Raw genomic sequence first — 13,695 nt, 5'->3', positions numbered from 1 at the left:
TTCTTCACAAAGATATATTGAATGGTTTCCTGATGGTGTGAGCAGGACTATTATTGGAAACAAGACATGAATAGTAGAGTGAAGAATTATACAAGATTGGTGTTCCATCAAGGGATGTAGTTCGTCATCTATAATTAAAAATGAATGCTATGGTATCACTTCAGGTACACACATTCCTTTTGACTTTGTGAGGATTTAAAGGGGTTCTATTATTTATATATCTGCTATTTTGGGCACTCCAATTTTACAGATTCTTTGTTGTATATTCGCATGATACTTTTGGTGCATTTAGATATATTATGGACTAGAACTTTTGGCTGGATTGGGTGTAGCTAAACACTCAGAATTCTGCTGCTATGTTCCTTTTCAAAAAATAATCCTTATTTGCCGCCTTTCATTTATTTAAATTTGGCCAGCTAGCTGATATTTTTTTGGGTCATACAGCTGGAAATGTTCATTTAGTTCCCGTTGTCATCTTATGTTCTCTCATTTAAGTGGTGATTGTTTTGTGATCACCATATATACATATTCGGGTTTAAAGTCATCTCTGGCTTCATTTTGTTTCAGGGTGTTGCTTCTGTAGATGCCGCGTTTAACTCTCCTCCAGGTATTTGTATTTGTACACCCCATGATCTCTATTCTTTTTATCTGTTTAATGATGAATGGTAGGCTATTCAGAGTTGAATGTATAACATAGAAATAAAGATGGCATGTGTATTATTACTTCTGTAGGGAAACATTCTGCCTGTCATGGGAAATACTTTTGTACTTGCACGCATGAGTGTGGGTGTTTCCGTCACCGTTCATTTATTTCTCGAGATTCGTGCTCGCCATGGTTGAGAGAAAGATTCCTTTATCTATCCTCTTTTTATCTGAATCTCAAAGCACAACGGATGGTGACGAAAACATCCACACCCATGCGTGTAAGTACAAAATCCACTCTCGCATTTTCTAAATGAAAATGGGATGGGGCTGAGGCATGTTGATCTAAAATAAATATACATATATAGGAAGAAAGATGTCATGTGTATTATTACTTCATTTTATTGCGAACAAATAAATAGATCGCGAACTGTATAACAATTTCAGGATATTCTCTTAAATATTTTGTTTCTACTTGCTATATAATTTTATTCATATTCCTTTTTATCCTACAGTCGAGCATCAGGATGTGGTATTGTTTATTTTGGTCAGCATTGCCTTTTTCCGGTAAGGACTGACCTATTACACTGATATTCTTGTTGTACTTGCATCTAGAACTACACAATCGTGATATGGCAACAATGAGCTTGAATAGCCACAGGATGTGTATTGTAGGCTACTGTTAGTTACTCTTATTATTTTAGCGAGTTGTCTGTGTGATATGCCATTGAAAAGTAATATTTCAGAGCCTATAAATTATAACAGTTTACGAAGTTGTTCTGCTCATGCATAACTGAGTGGTCTCTTTGCTTCATGTCTCCAAAATTCTTTCTTTTCATGTCACTTATTGTGGCAGAAAGTTATATGTTTTCTTCGGTGGATTTGTGAGTGGAAAAAATTGTTGAATCTTATAAAGACTTATTTATTAATTTGCTGGTAATTTGTGGTTCAAGTGAATTGATTCTTGCCAATTTGGTTTAGCAGTAGTTGACAAGATCTGTTGACAGGTTGATGCACCAATAAAAGATGCAGGCCCAATCTAGCAATTCTATAGGTTTTCTCTGCTTCTCTGCAAAATCTTGGTTTGTGACCTATTCTAAATAATTTGAAACAAGCTAAATGTTTATTTATTAATCTGAACGTTTTTCCCAGAAATCTGCCTTCCAAAGTGATAATTCACCTCTAATATAATTTAAAGTTGTTCACCATCTAATATGTTCTGTGCTAGATTTGGTGGATACACATATGTACAAGAGATAAATGGTGGCCTCGTGGACTACCCTTCTGAATGTATGCTCTAACTCCAGTTGATGATCTGCCAGGGCCTTCTGACCTTCCTAAACTTTCACAGGTACTCCTAACCTGATGTGCCTTCCTGCTTTATTCACTAATTAGAGTACCTGCTGTAGAAGGACCGTTATCAAGAATTTCTGTCTCCCACACCATCACACAAATAAACATATGACATGCGGCAAGCCAGTTAATGTCAAATCCTATATCCTGAGGTATGAGGTCGAGGTTGAATGATTGAGGCTTAGAAAGACTCCCAAGGTACTTGATGGGACCTAGCACCTTTGGCCCATTGATTTTTTTCAGCCAATGATTTGCGTGAATTTTAAAAGTAACACCGCTGTTCATTTTTCCGACGGAGATGACAATAGAAAGACAAATATCATCTTACTTTTTATGAAGATAATTTGGCTGCTACTACTCAGCTTTATTTGTAGTAACTGCGGTGCCACAACAATTTATATTTGGACTTACTCTGTTTGGTGCCTCAGACTATAGACCCCCTGCCCCCTTTATACTTACCTTTTATTTATTATTAGAGTGAGCTACTGCATTTAAACGATACTCAGCATTCTAGATTAGTACACTTTGATACATATCATTTATGCCTACCTTCTGAAGACATAAATGCTTTTGATGGTATGTGGTTAATCATTAAAACTACTTGCTGAAAATTATTAATCATTTCAAGTCTTGCAATCCACTCTTATGCATGCCATTACAGTTGGTGCATTATCTGAGCAAGGGAGCCATTGTGGGATACTTTTTCTTCTCTTTATATATGAAAAAATAGATGCATTGTTTAGTTTTAGTGGCACTTGAGAAATTAGTAAGTTAAGGTTCAGAATTGATAACCGGTTTAGTATTTGCTGTTCAGACATTTTCTATTAAGTTCTCCTTTGGCTGTTTGATGCAGTCAACCTGATGATACAACAAATGAAGGAGCTCAGTCTGGCGGCGTGCCATCCACAGGGCAGCCGATGTGCACCAACCAAAGAAGTCATTGCTTTGTACATGTACACTGTGTATGTTTTCGAGGAAAATGATGTGTGGTTTACTTCCTAGGCCTGTGTTATATTTAGCATCGATGATTTTTGAACCAGTGAGTAACGTTTGTGATTCATGGCACGGATGCTGGAGGGCATGTGCAACCTACAGGTTGCAGCACATAAGCATGGAGTTGCTAGAGGGCGGCACATACTGACATATAATGTTTTCTCTGTATTGTTTCCAGAGAGACACTAACACAACCATGTCGAGTATTTTCGAGTCACCATGGAGATAAGCTATGAAGAAGCAATTTTTCTATTGAATCTCTTTTCATCTAAATGAAGCTTATATTAGGTAAATTTCATGGCATGTGGAGTTAAGATATTGAGTTAGTTTTCTATGATAGCATTCATATGTATATGTCCTTTAACATGAATGTGCATATTTCTATTACATAAAAAAAAGAATTGTTGTACCACCGGCACTGTCTATTTCGTCTTATCTAATTTTGCAAGAAATGGTCACTTGATTATAGATCTGTCTTGGTTCCTTATTTCTATGTTTGTAAATAACCCATGCATTCCTAACTGGATCGTAGAGCGGTTACTTATCCTTTCTTGATGTTTACCCATGCATTTGTCTGGATTGTAGATCGGTTACTTATACTTTCTTGATGTTTCACTAATCTGCAATATTGCAGTGTCCTGCGTATAATTTTCACCCCTTCCGTGTAAATTCTTTTTAGATTCCTTTTCATCAGGTTATTATTTCATCTAGCTTATTACCGTTGATGATCATCCCTTCTTGCAGCTGATAATAAAGATTCTTGGACTATACAAACCAGTATCTAGCAGCCAGGAAGTAATTTTTTTATTGTGGGGAGTGTGTTCAAGCCATTTTTTGGTCTCCTATGGGATAAGGTGGTAACCAAAAAATTATTCGGTTAGATTTTTGTCTGATATCCTTTGTTTTCTGCTAGCCTCGATTTTTATTTATTTATGTGGCTATGTATTTTTTTGCTAATTTGTCTTAACTATAGCCAAATTGTGAGGCATTGATCTATTCTCTGTCAGACAACCCATTAGGAACCACACCTGAGATGGTGTTTTATGTTTCCAGGTGCACCTGGAAAGTAAGAAACTGACAGAAAATTGAAGCCACTTTACACTATACAATTAGATAGTGGAGATGCTGTCTTCTTAGTGACGGTGGAGGTGGCATTCGGTTTTTGAATTCTAATGTAGAATTCCGATTCATCTAAGGTTTGAGAGGATATTTCTATTCTCAAACTAAAACTTCCGGTTCCTATATCTTTTGCCATATAACTATCTCTGATTGGCCTACCATTTCCTACAAAAGTTCCATCGAGTTTGTGCTGGTTATTTGTGTCATAGATCTCTGTCTCGATGATGAGTTTGCTTGCAACGATGCATCCACTATTTCAGATCAAATGGCAAGGATTTGTTTCCGAAAACAATCAGCTAATTCAATCAATTAGCTGTATAGGTCCGGTACTAGCTATCAATGTCTGCTCACATCTTAATTTGCTGGTGCTGGATGCTACATTTCCATTTTGTTGCTCAGAAGGACTGGGTGCAGAGCTATTCATTTACGATCTGCTTACGCCTATTGCCTTCTTGTGTTTGCATTTAAGCAATCTCCTAAATTTGTAAGTTTGCAGTGCCTCTGTTTATTCTTTTGATCCTACATTCGGTAGTCCTGAACCATCAAGCACTCACATGCCTTTGCGATATTCAACCTGATTGGCAGCTGCTTTTGCCCCGTCAACTACATGGACTGATGATGACTTCATGCATGCTAGAGAGGACTAACTTCCAGTCCATGATCTCAGGTTGAAGAAGAGCCCACGCAATGCATTTCTGAAGATACCTATGTTTTGGTCCTATGATATTGTATATGCTATTGATTGGTTCTCATGTATGTAAAGATAATTACGTAGGAGTAATTTCGTTTTCTGCAGACCTGAGTAATTACTAGGGTGTGTAATATATTTTGCTACGTTGTCTGTATCATAGATAAGTACATATCAATCTAACTTCTTTTGTTTACTAAACTTCCATTTTCATGTCTGTATTGCAAGAAATATATTGTATAATGTAGGGTGCATACTATTGATTTATATGGATACCTAACATAGTGTTTTATTACCTGTTTTCCAATGTGAAAGACTGTTGCACTGTGTTTTCGATTTTCATGGGCCTGTCGATACTCGTGCCAACATTATTTAGGCAGGTGCTTGCACGTGCTTGCTTCACATAGAAAACACATCATGTCTTTTGAACTCGGTTCAATAGTTTCGTTGTTTGTTATACATGGTTTTACTAACAAGATTTTTTCTATCAAATGCTCATGAAATACGTGACCTGGGGAACTACGCCGAGGCGCGCCTCAAAATCTAGTATGATTTATGTATACAATCTCCCCGAGCTCGCTACGACACACCCTGGTTCATGAGCGTATAGCACACGCCAACACGGCAACACAGTTCACTTTGAACGTGCATTCAGGGCCGGCCCAAAGGGTGGGGGAGAAGGGCGCTTGTCCCAGGCCCTCAACAGTTAGGGCCCTAGTTCAAGATTTGTTTGCACACTTAGTACACTTATATTAATACTCTTTAGATGAAAGAGTTTGAAATAATTCTAGAAAATATAGAAGGCTGAAGTTGCAGCTTAACGTGTCAATACTCCGACTCCTCAAATGTGCAGAACAACGCGGACCCTCACAATTATTTCTCTGATTAATTCTATTTCTCACAATCAATACACATGTACACATACATGTACACAAGTAGCTATTGGTAGAAATAAATATCAAACGTCTTCACCAAGATTCTGAATACCATGGATCTTTCAAATATCAATATTATTTAGTTTGTTATTGCATTACCCTAATATTTATCTTGCTGAATAATAATATTTTTTTAGTTATTTTTGTCTGTGACCAAGTGGTGAAACTTGATCGAGATTGTTAAGGGGCCCAAAACACCAATGATGCTTAAACTTTAAGTAAGATATATAAATTTAGCATAAATAAATATCTTTAAAGAATTTTCTAGAGCGGGGGGCCATTGCCCCCTGCCCTAGGAAAACTTAGCCACTATGAACAAGGGGCATGAGGTGTCGTTTCGCCATAGGGTCCCTAAAATCTATGAACCGGCTCTGCGTGCACTCCATCCATGTTACTTGCAGAGGTGCATGTGTGTGCTAAGCAGAGGTGCACTCACATTTCGTCGCCATCTGTTACAGTTAAATCTTTCCTGTCTTGGAATCTTGAGAGAGACAACTGAAACTAGCGCTAGCTGGGTGTGCATGTTCTGCTCAACACCTCTTCCATGGGAATGTGATTTTTTGAGGGCACCCAAAGATTAAGCTAGCAATGGTTTGAGATTGCAATGTTGGGAAAAATATTGCTTTAACCTAAATAATAAATTAGGGGAATTGCTCTCTAATTCTAAAATTTTCGTATTTCCTAAAAAAATCTTTGTTTCACAAAGTGGCCGGTTAGCTTCTTGTTAAAGGATCCATAAGAATTATCATGTAAACATTAGATTAAGGCTAGGTTGAGCTTGTTGACCGAGTGTATGATGACATATGAGAAAGTATATACTGAATTGAACAAAACTTTGCTCTTGTGAAATTATCATTTTCCCCTTCTTGGTTTGATATATACTCGTCCTTATCCGCCCCTTAGCGACTTATTTTCTTTAGGAACAAACTTTCTACCATGAAAGTAGATCATAACTTTTTGCGAATGCCTAGTATCAACTCCTTCACGAGATTCATCTTGAACTGTCATGGTGTGTGAGCTAGCTATGAGTTTGTAAGTGTCATGGTGCGTTGAAGGACCATATACATGTACCTTTCTCGTACAGACTATGCATGTGAAGAACACTTCTAAAAACATATGAAGAAATCTTTTAAGGGAAAGATAAGGAACTTTCTGACTACCTCTCTACTTAGACACATGCATGGGTTCATGGGGTTCATTTGTGCATGGGCATGTGCAATTAATGTTCTAAGAGGGCCTTCCGGAATTACAAGACCCACCTCTCTACTTAAACATTTGAAATGGAATTACAACTCCAGTTTCAAAATTCTAAACCTAGTACCGATTCACTGACACGACCCAATGCTCCAAGCGGCCGGCGACATGAGGTTCACTTAGTTTTCATTGAGTTTTAGGTTTTCTCCCAGTAAATTATTCCCAATGGATTCACCTTTACTACTTGTTTGCCACTGGCGCCTGATATCTGTCCAAACGCGGCAGCCGCATTTTAACCGTATGGTCAGATCACCGTGATCCAGGCATCAAGCGTGCTTCCTCTTATCCTCTGCACTCCACGACGAGGGCAGGTGGTGCGTGTTGTTACCAATCAACTGTGGAGCTATGTTGAGGTCAGGGGGCCGCCCCCCCCAGCCCAAAATAATTTTTTTAGTTACTACCTATTAAGTAGCATAATACCCGTGCGTTGCTACGAGGACGACATCATCGAGCACACGCTGGGGATGAATACTTGAATGGTGTAGTCGATGGCAGACGTTTGTTGTAGGTGGCAGTGTCCCGACTTAAGATAATGCTCATAAGCCCAAACAATTTCTCCCGGAACATTCCCATGTCCCAACTTAAGATGATGTTGAGAAGCAGCAACAATTTCTTCCAAAACTTTCCCATGTGTCAGCTGGCCCTCCGTGGTAGGTCAGACCTGACACTCCCCTTAGTCCAACGCTGCCTCTATTTTCCCATCATTTTCCCATCGCTGTTGGCCACAACTGTGAAATTATGTTTCAAGTTAGTCTAGTTAGCTTGTTTAACTGCTTTCTTCTCATATCGTAATATAGACTATCATCTAAATATATCTCTAGCAAATGGTCTAAATTCCAACTTTCATATTCAATCTCATGTATTTTAGCCCATCCGTCTTAATAAAAATTGCTCAACTTTTTCTAGATATGAACAGAGGTAAGTATAACTATTTTTGCAACTACCATTTACAACATCTACAATAGCTTGATTTATTTGTGCAAAACCGGGATTCGCTTTTGAGCTATGAGCTTTAGCAGCAGCAACAAATAACATCACCAATATATGTATAGCTATGAAAGAATCATAATTAAAACAGATCTCAGCAAGGAGCTTCACATAAGTGTAAATTTCGGTCAGCTAGCAGTAGTATAATAATTCTGCGATCAGGCTGTACTGACGTTCAGCTAACTTGTGCGTTTTCTTGGTTCAGCGATTAAGCTGTAGTGAAATTCATGTAGTATAGCCTCAGGTTAAATTCAGCGGTACTAATTCTACCTCAGATGAGCTTTGTCTCTTTTTTCCCCATTCTCCAATTTCCGTTGACTCTACAGCAGCAAAATACAGGAACAACAATCCCATGGTTCACAACTTAGATCCTCCCCGAAATTGCCACCATCAACCATCCCGTGACCTCCTCCACTGCTCCACAGCAACGAGCCCATCACCGCCACTCCTCTCGGCCTCCCCCCAGTCCCCACATCGTTGTCGCCCCTCTGCCTCTCCCCCAATCGCTGGCTACCGGCGACCAGGAGCGGCGACCTAACCCGCCTGCGCCTGGGCTTGGCCCCGTCGCGGCGTCGCGCCCGACTAGGAGGCCGGCGAGTCGGCGACCAGCAGGTGACGCGGCGGTGGACCGGCAGTGGCGCTCCACCGGTAAACCCTACCTTAATTTTTTGCAACCAATTTGGAATTTTACTTTCCAGTGCTAGCACATCCTCCTGGTTCCCAAGTTTCTAATTAGGGATTTTGTTGTTTTTTTGCAGCTTTGTCCAATTTCCTATTGAATGGTAAATTGAATTGGTAGTAGGAGAGATCCGTAGTGCAAAAGATTAGGAATTTGAATGAAAATGGGGAAAAAGGGCACCATTGCATCATATTTCAAAAGACAGGCTGTTTAGGAACAGGATGTACCACTGCTTCTTGAACTGGCACAACGACAAGAAGACCGAGATGAAGAACCTTCAAACAAATGAAGCATCAGCTGGTCCTGTTACATTTCGAGGTATTGAATTCTTGGAGCGAGACCCTGCATTGCGTCCCCAAATATGACGATATCCACCTGATCAAAGAGACCGTGTGCAAGAGTTTATTTGATGCTTGGTCCTATGCAACCTTCTCTCAGTCATTATGAAGGTTCTGGAAAAATAGGCCGTCAATGCCGCTTCCAATACAGTTGGTTCAGTCTTTTCCCATCATAGTTAGAGTACTCACAACATAGTTATCGTGCGTATTGTCTTTTCTGCTTTATTTCCAGCAGAAATATCTTAGCAAAAGGTGGTTCTAATGTATTCTCAGTTCACAGATTTGCAAAATGAAAGAAGGTAAATGATGGAAAATCTTGTGCATTCTTAGGCCATGTAGGTTCGGGGTCTTGCTCACCGCATAATAATGTAGTCATAGAATGTCAAGCATTGATGCATCGACCATGCCATATAGAAATTGTTGTAGCAGCAAAGGACAAGGAAAAGGTAGAAAGAAATCGCCTAAGGCTTAAAGGTTCAGTTGCAACTATCCGGTGGCTCAAATTTCAGTTAACAAGACCTATATGGATTAGAACAGCAGCTAAAACCCTTTGTTGTTGATACTTCTAATGATGATGAGTTAAAAAAATATCTCAACCTTGGCTGGCATTTGTCGTTGCCTTGTTGAGATAGGAAGAGATACTATTACAATCTAATTATCAGGTTACTCCATCTACTTGTCACTCTTCCAGTTTCTACTGCAAGCGCATGACACGTTTTTTCAAGTTTGAAAATCATTAAGACAAGGTTGCGTAATAAGATGGGAGATGAGAATCTTGCCAATAATTTGGTAGTTCACATAGAGCGTGAGATTGATGAGAAGTATGATTTTAAAGCTATTTTAACATCATTTAAGAGCAAGGAAGATCGAAGGGCTGATATATAATGTCTCGTTGACCTTACTTTTGTGATCACTCTTTCAAGGCTGTCAGTAACTCAGTATGTTCAACTAGTATATATTGATGTTAGTACTGTAGTTAGTTCTATTTTGAAGTAGTCCCCTATATATATCACAATATATGTACATGTATTCTGCAACTTGTGGCCAATATCAATATATATTTGTGTCAAGTCTGCAAATTATATTTCTTTTAGCGTTGTTCAAAATTGAAAGAAGTCTAAATAACCACCCTAAGTATTGACTTTGTGACGCTAAACCACCTCAAGTTTGGATCGGGGCAGTTAACCCCTCTAAGTATCAAATACCATCCAAATTACCCCCTCCGAGTGATTATGGTTGTTTTATTAGTTGTTTTGGTCCATGTGAAAGTGGTTTTGTGCCAACGTGGATGGAACCGAGCAAATAACCCTCGTCGTGATCTGTATCATTGGCCATGCACCTGCTACCGGCACTAGGTAGAGACGCATCGCCCCGCGCCGCCGAACCTTTCCTCCGCCGCTCCCCCCACAACAGCCACAAGGTCAGGGCTGATGATCGGCAGCTCAATTTGACTATCCATCCACCGCAGCTGCCGAAGCAGCTCTTGCCCACGCGTGGCCTCGCCCACTCTGGCGATGGGTGGATTGGCGAGTTGGTGCGCGAGCTGTCGTGCACACAGGCTAGCACGCCGGGAAGGGCGTGCCTTGGACGGAGTGATGGCGAGGGCAGCGCTGGCGAACTAGGCGGGAACTCTGTACTCCCGGCCAATGGAAAAAAGCAGACGTCCTGTCTTGCATGAATTAAATAGAGCGACGACAGGGAGTACTTTTTTTTTTTTTGAGAATGACGACAGGGAGTAGTGATGTGCCACTGATGCGACCAAGGGAAAACAGTAGAGACAGTGCCGCGGGAGCCAGCTAGGGTCAAAGGAGAGACGATAGACACTTTGGTCTGCTGCTGCTGGGACGTGCACGGAGACAACCACGGGCGGCAGCGGTGCGCGGCCGCTGGTGCATCAGGAACGAAGAGGTGGAGCTTGGGTGAGGGAGCATCGTGAAGGGGCTGAGGCGTCGACGTATCAATTACTAAACGCTAACCTCCATCGCCGCTTCCCATCCGCCACTGTGCGCGAGATTCGTGACGCGGCCGACCGCGCGCTCGCCGTGGAGCCGCACCATCCTCCTCGCCTCCCGCAGCGTGCGCGTCCGCGTGGGGCGCTGGCGCTGGTGACGAAAGAAGGCGAAGGTGCTGGGGTGGCTGGTGCCTGGGTGCCGAAAGCTTCCCTTCCCGGTGCTCTTGTCCGAGGCGTGGGACTAGTGCGCGCCATGGACGCACTCGCGTAGGCCCCACGCTCGTGGTCAATCCAAGCCCAAGGCTAGCTCTAGGATTTCGGACGCGTATGGACGTGCTAAGCTGCCCAGTGCAGTGCCCACCTACGGCTACTGCGAGGAAGGGCGGGCGTGTTTGGTGTGCACAGGTCTCTCTCTGCCCGCGCAAGCGGCGTGCGCTCATCGACCCGCGACGATCGCGGTGCTGTTCGTGCACCTGCTGGCAGAGGCGGAGGTCCGTCTCGGCAACATCGCCCGCCCGGTGGAGCAGCTCCTCCTCCGGCTCTCCCAACGACATGTTCTCTTGATCCCGCCGCCCCCCCGGCTGGCCCTGCAACCTCGAACTCCCATGCATGTGCGCCCCGCGCCGCCGCGACCTCTCCTATCCGCCGTCCGCGACTTCTCTCAAGCACCCGCCTCGTTCCTCACCTCGTCCCCAAGCCGCGCCGCCGCTCCCTCTCCTCATCCCGCCTTCCGTTCCTTCGCGGAATCCAGGCACCACTGCTGCTCCGATCGAGGTTGGCTGCCTTCGGCGCCGCCCCTCCGCGGCTCCACCCAAGACCCAACCGTACCATACGAGCAGCCGCCGTCCTCCAAGCCGCACGCAGCAGCGATTGCCTCTGCCCGGGCACAACTCTGCATGTAGCCTTACCCTCCACTCTATACTGCAGATCGACCGTGCTTAGTCCGTCTCGCACCATGGCCATATTTTTGCCGGAGCCAATGTCCACTTGATCTATTTCACCACTCCATGCATCTCAGGCCATCATCATCGATCTACACCTGCTCCAGCCCACACATATCAACCGTGACTAGATGTAGTAAGCTAGCTGTTTATTCTTGGGTGACTCATGTCGTGTTCAGTTCAGTCTGAGCTGTATTTCAGAAAAGAAAAAATGTTCAGTCCGAGCCTATATTGTTTGCTGAGGTTTTTTCTTCCATCGTTTCATCCATAACCTATACTCTACTCTAGTGTATCCCTTTCTTATTTTTGAAAACTGTGGTTGTTCTCAGTGCACCCGTTCAGTCATTTAATATCAGAAAATATTGGCCATTCAATTTATTGATTTAGGCAAGGATGGGCTGTTGCAGAGTTACACCCGTCGGATTGGCCATTTGGTCATACAAACTCATTTGCATCTTTGCTTTGTTGTCTTTGAAGATGACTTCATATCAATATTATATGTACGTATGTGTACAAGTAGAATTCCATCATGATTAGTCTTTTGCTCATTGGCCATATAAACATTACCATGCCTTCATGTTGTAAGATGCTACATAAAAATGAGTTAGTTAATTAAGTATTGTGCAAATGGAGGAAGTGAAATATTTTGCGACATGGAAATATGTTTGTCGGAGTTGAGTTGATCTACTCTATTGGTCCAGTATGTTAAATTTTCGATTTTTTGCATTCCCACGCTGTCTTGAAATTGGCCAATTCCGACAGCCTCTCATGGACTGTTAGATAACGGACATGCGCATGAGGTATGAGACTGTAAGTCTTTGATGTGGAAGAGGAGCTAGACGAGGAGGATGTGCATATGGGTGAGGAGAAGGTCAAGGCAACGCGGCGTGCGGCCGGCACGGCGTTGCACTGGTGCACGTTGCTGAGGACTCGAAGGAGGCAGCCAGCGCGGCACTCCGGTGCACCACTTCATGTTGTCAAGAGAGGTGGCCAGCATATCGTTGTACCAGTAACGACTCGAGTTATCAAGTAAGGCAGCCGGCACGTACCCCGGTGCACCAATGCACATCGCCAGGGAAGGCGGCATGCGCGTACCCCACTGCACCACTGCACACCGTTGGGGAAGGTGAACGGCGCGGCACTGTACCACGGGACAAGGACGGGGTAACTTTAATGCTAACTGGTGGGTAACTTAACTGAACACACATGGATATGTTCGGTGCTAATTAGTGGGTAACTTAAATGAGGATGCTTGGATAACTTGAATGCTAACATGTGGGTAAGTTAACTTAATACACATGGTAACTTCAGTGTAACACACATGGGATAACTTCAGTGCTAACTAGTGGGTAACTTGATTGAATAAGCATGGATAACTTCAGTGTTGTGGGTAACTATAATATTAACTAGTGGGTAAATAGTATATTCAAGCATGGGTTAGTTCAACATTATTTTTTGGTGCGGTAATTATATTGTTAATGCGGATGACATCAAAAGTTTTTATCTGTTTGTTCATTTATGTAAATAAATGTCTTCACCCAGACCTTTTATATGGTGAATAACTTATGTGATACAGGGTGGGTAACTTGTGTGTTAGAGGAGGGTACTTTTGGATATGAAAAAAATCTTCAAACTATATCAACATGGGATTTAGTTTTGAATATCTTGTCGCAACTAGTACAACAATGAAAACGGAATATAAATAGATTAAACTGTTGGAGATATATAAAAAATTATTTTCCGGATTTCACATTTAATGAGAAGTCATCAACAATTTTTTCCCGTTCTTCATTTAGTAAAAACGTCTCCATCCAG

At 42.2% G+C, this 13,695-nt stretch overlaps 1 long non-coding RNA gene across 1 annotated transcript; it reads left to right on the top strand.

The window, feature by feature from the left end:
- Positions 1-562: 562 nt before the first annotated feature.
- Positions 563-2,023, top strand: LOC124701076. Its single transcript, XR_007001911.1, has 4 exons — positions 563-607; positions 1,158-1,209; positions 1,650-1,724; positions 1,871-2,023. It is a non-coding gene; the product is annotated as an uncharacterized LOC124701076 (long non-coding RNA).
- Positions 2,024-13,695: the final 11,672 nt, after the last annotated feature.

Source organism: Lolium rigidum, chromosome 3, assembly GCF_022539505.1.
Source record: "Lolium rigidum isolate FL_2022 chromosome 3, APGP_CSIRO_Lrig_0.1, whole genome shotgun sequence".
NCBI lineage: Eukaryota > Viridiplantae > Streptophyta > Magnoliopsida > Poales > Poaceae > Lolium > Lolium rigidum.
The sequence above is the reverse complement of the archived record's forward strand: the minus strand, read 5'-3'. Positions and strand labels throughout refer to the sequence as shown.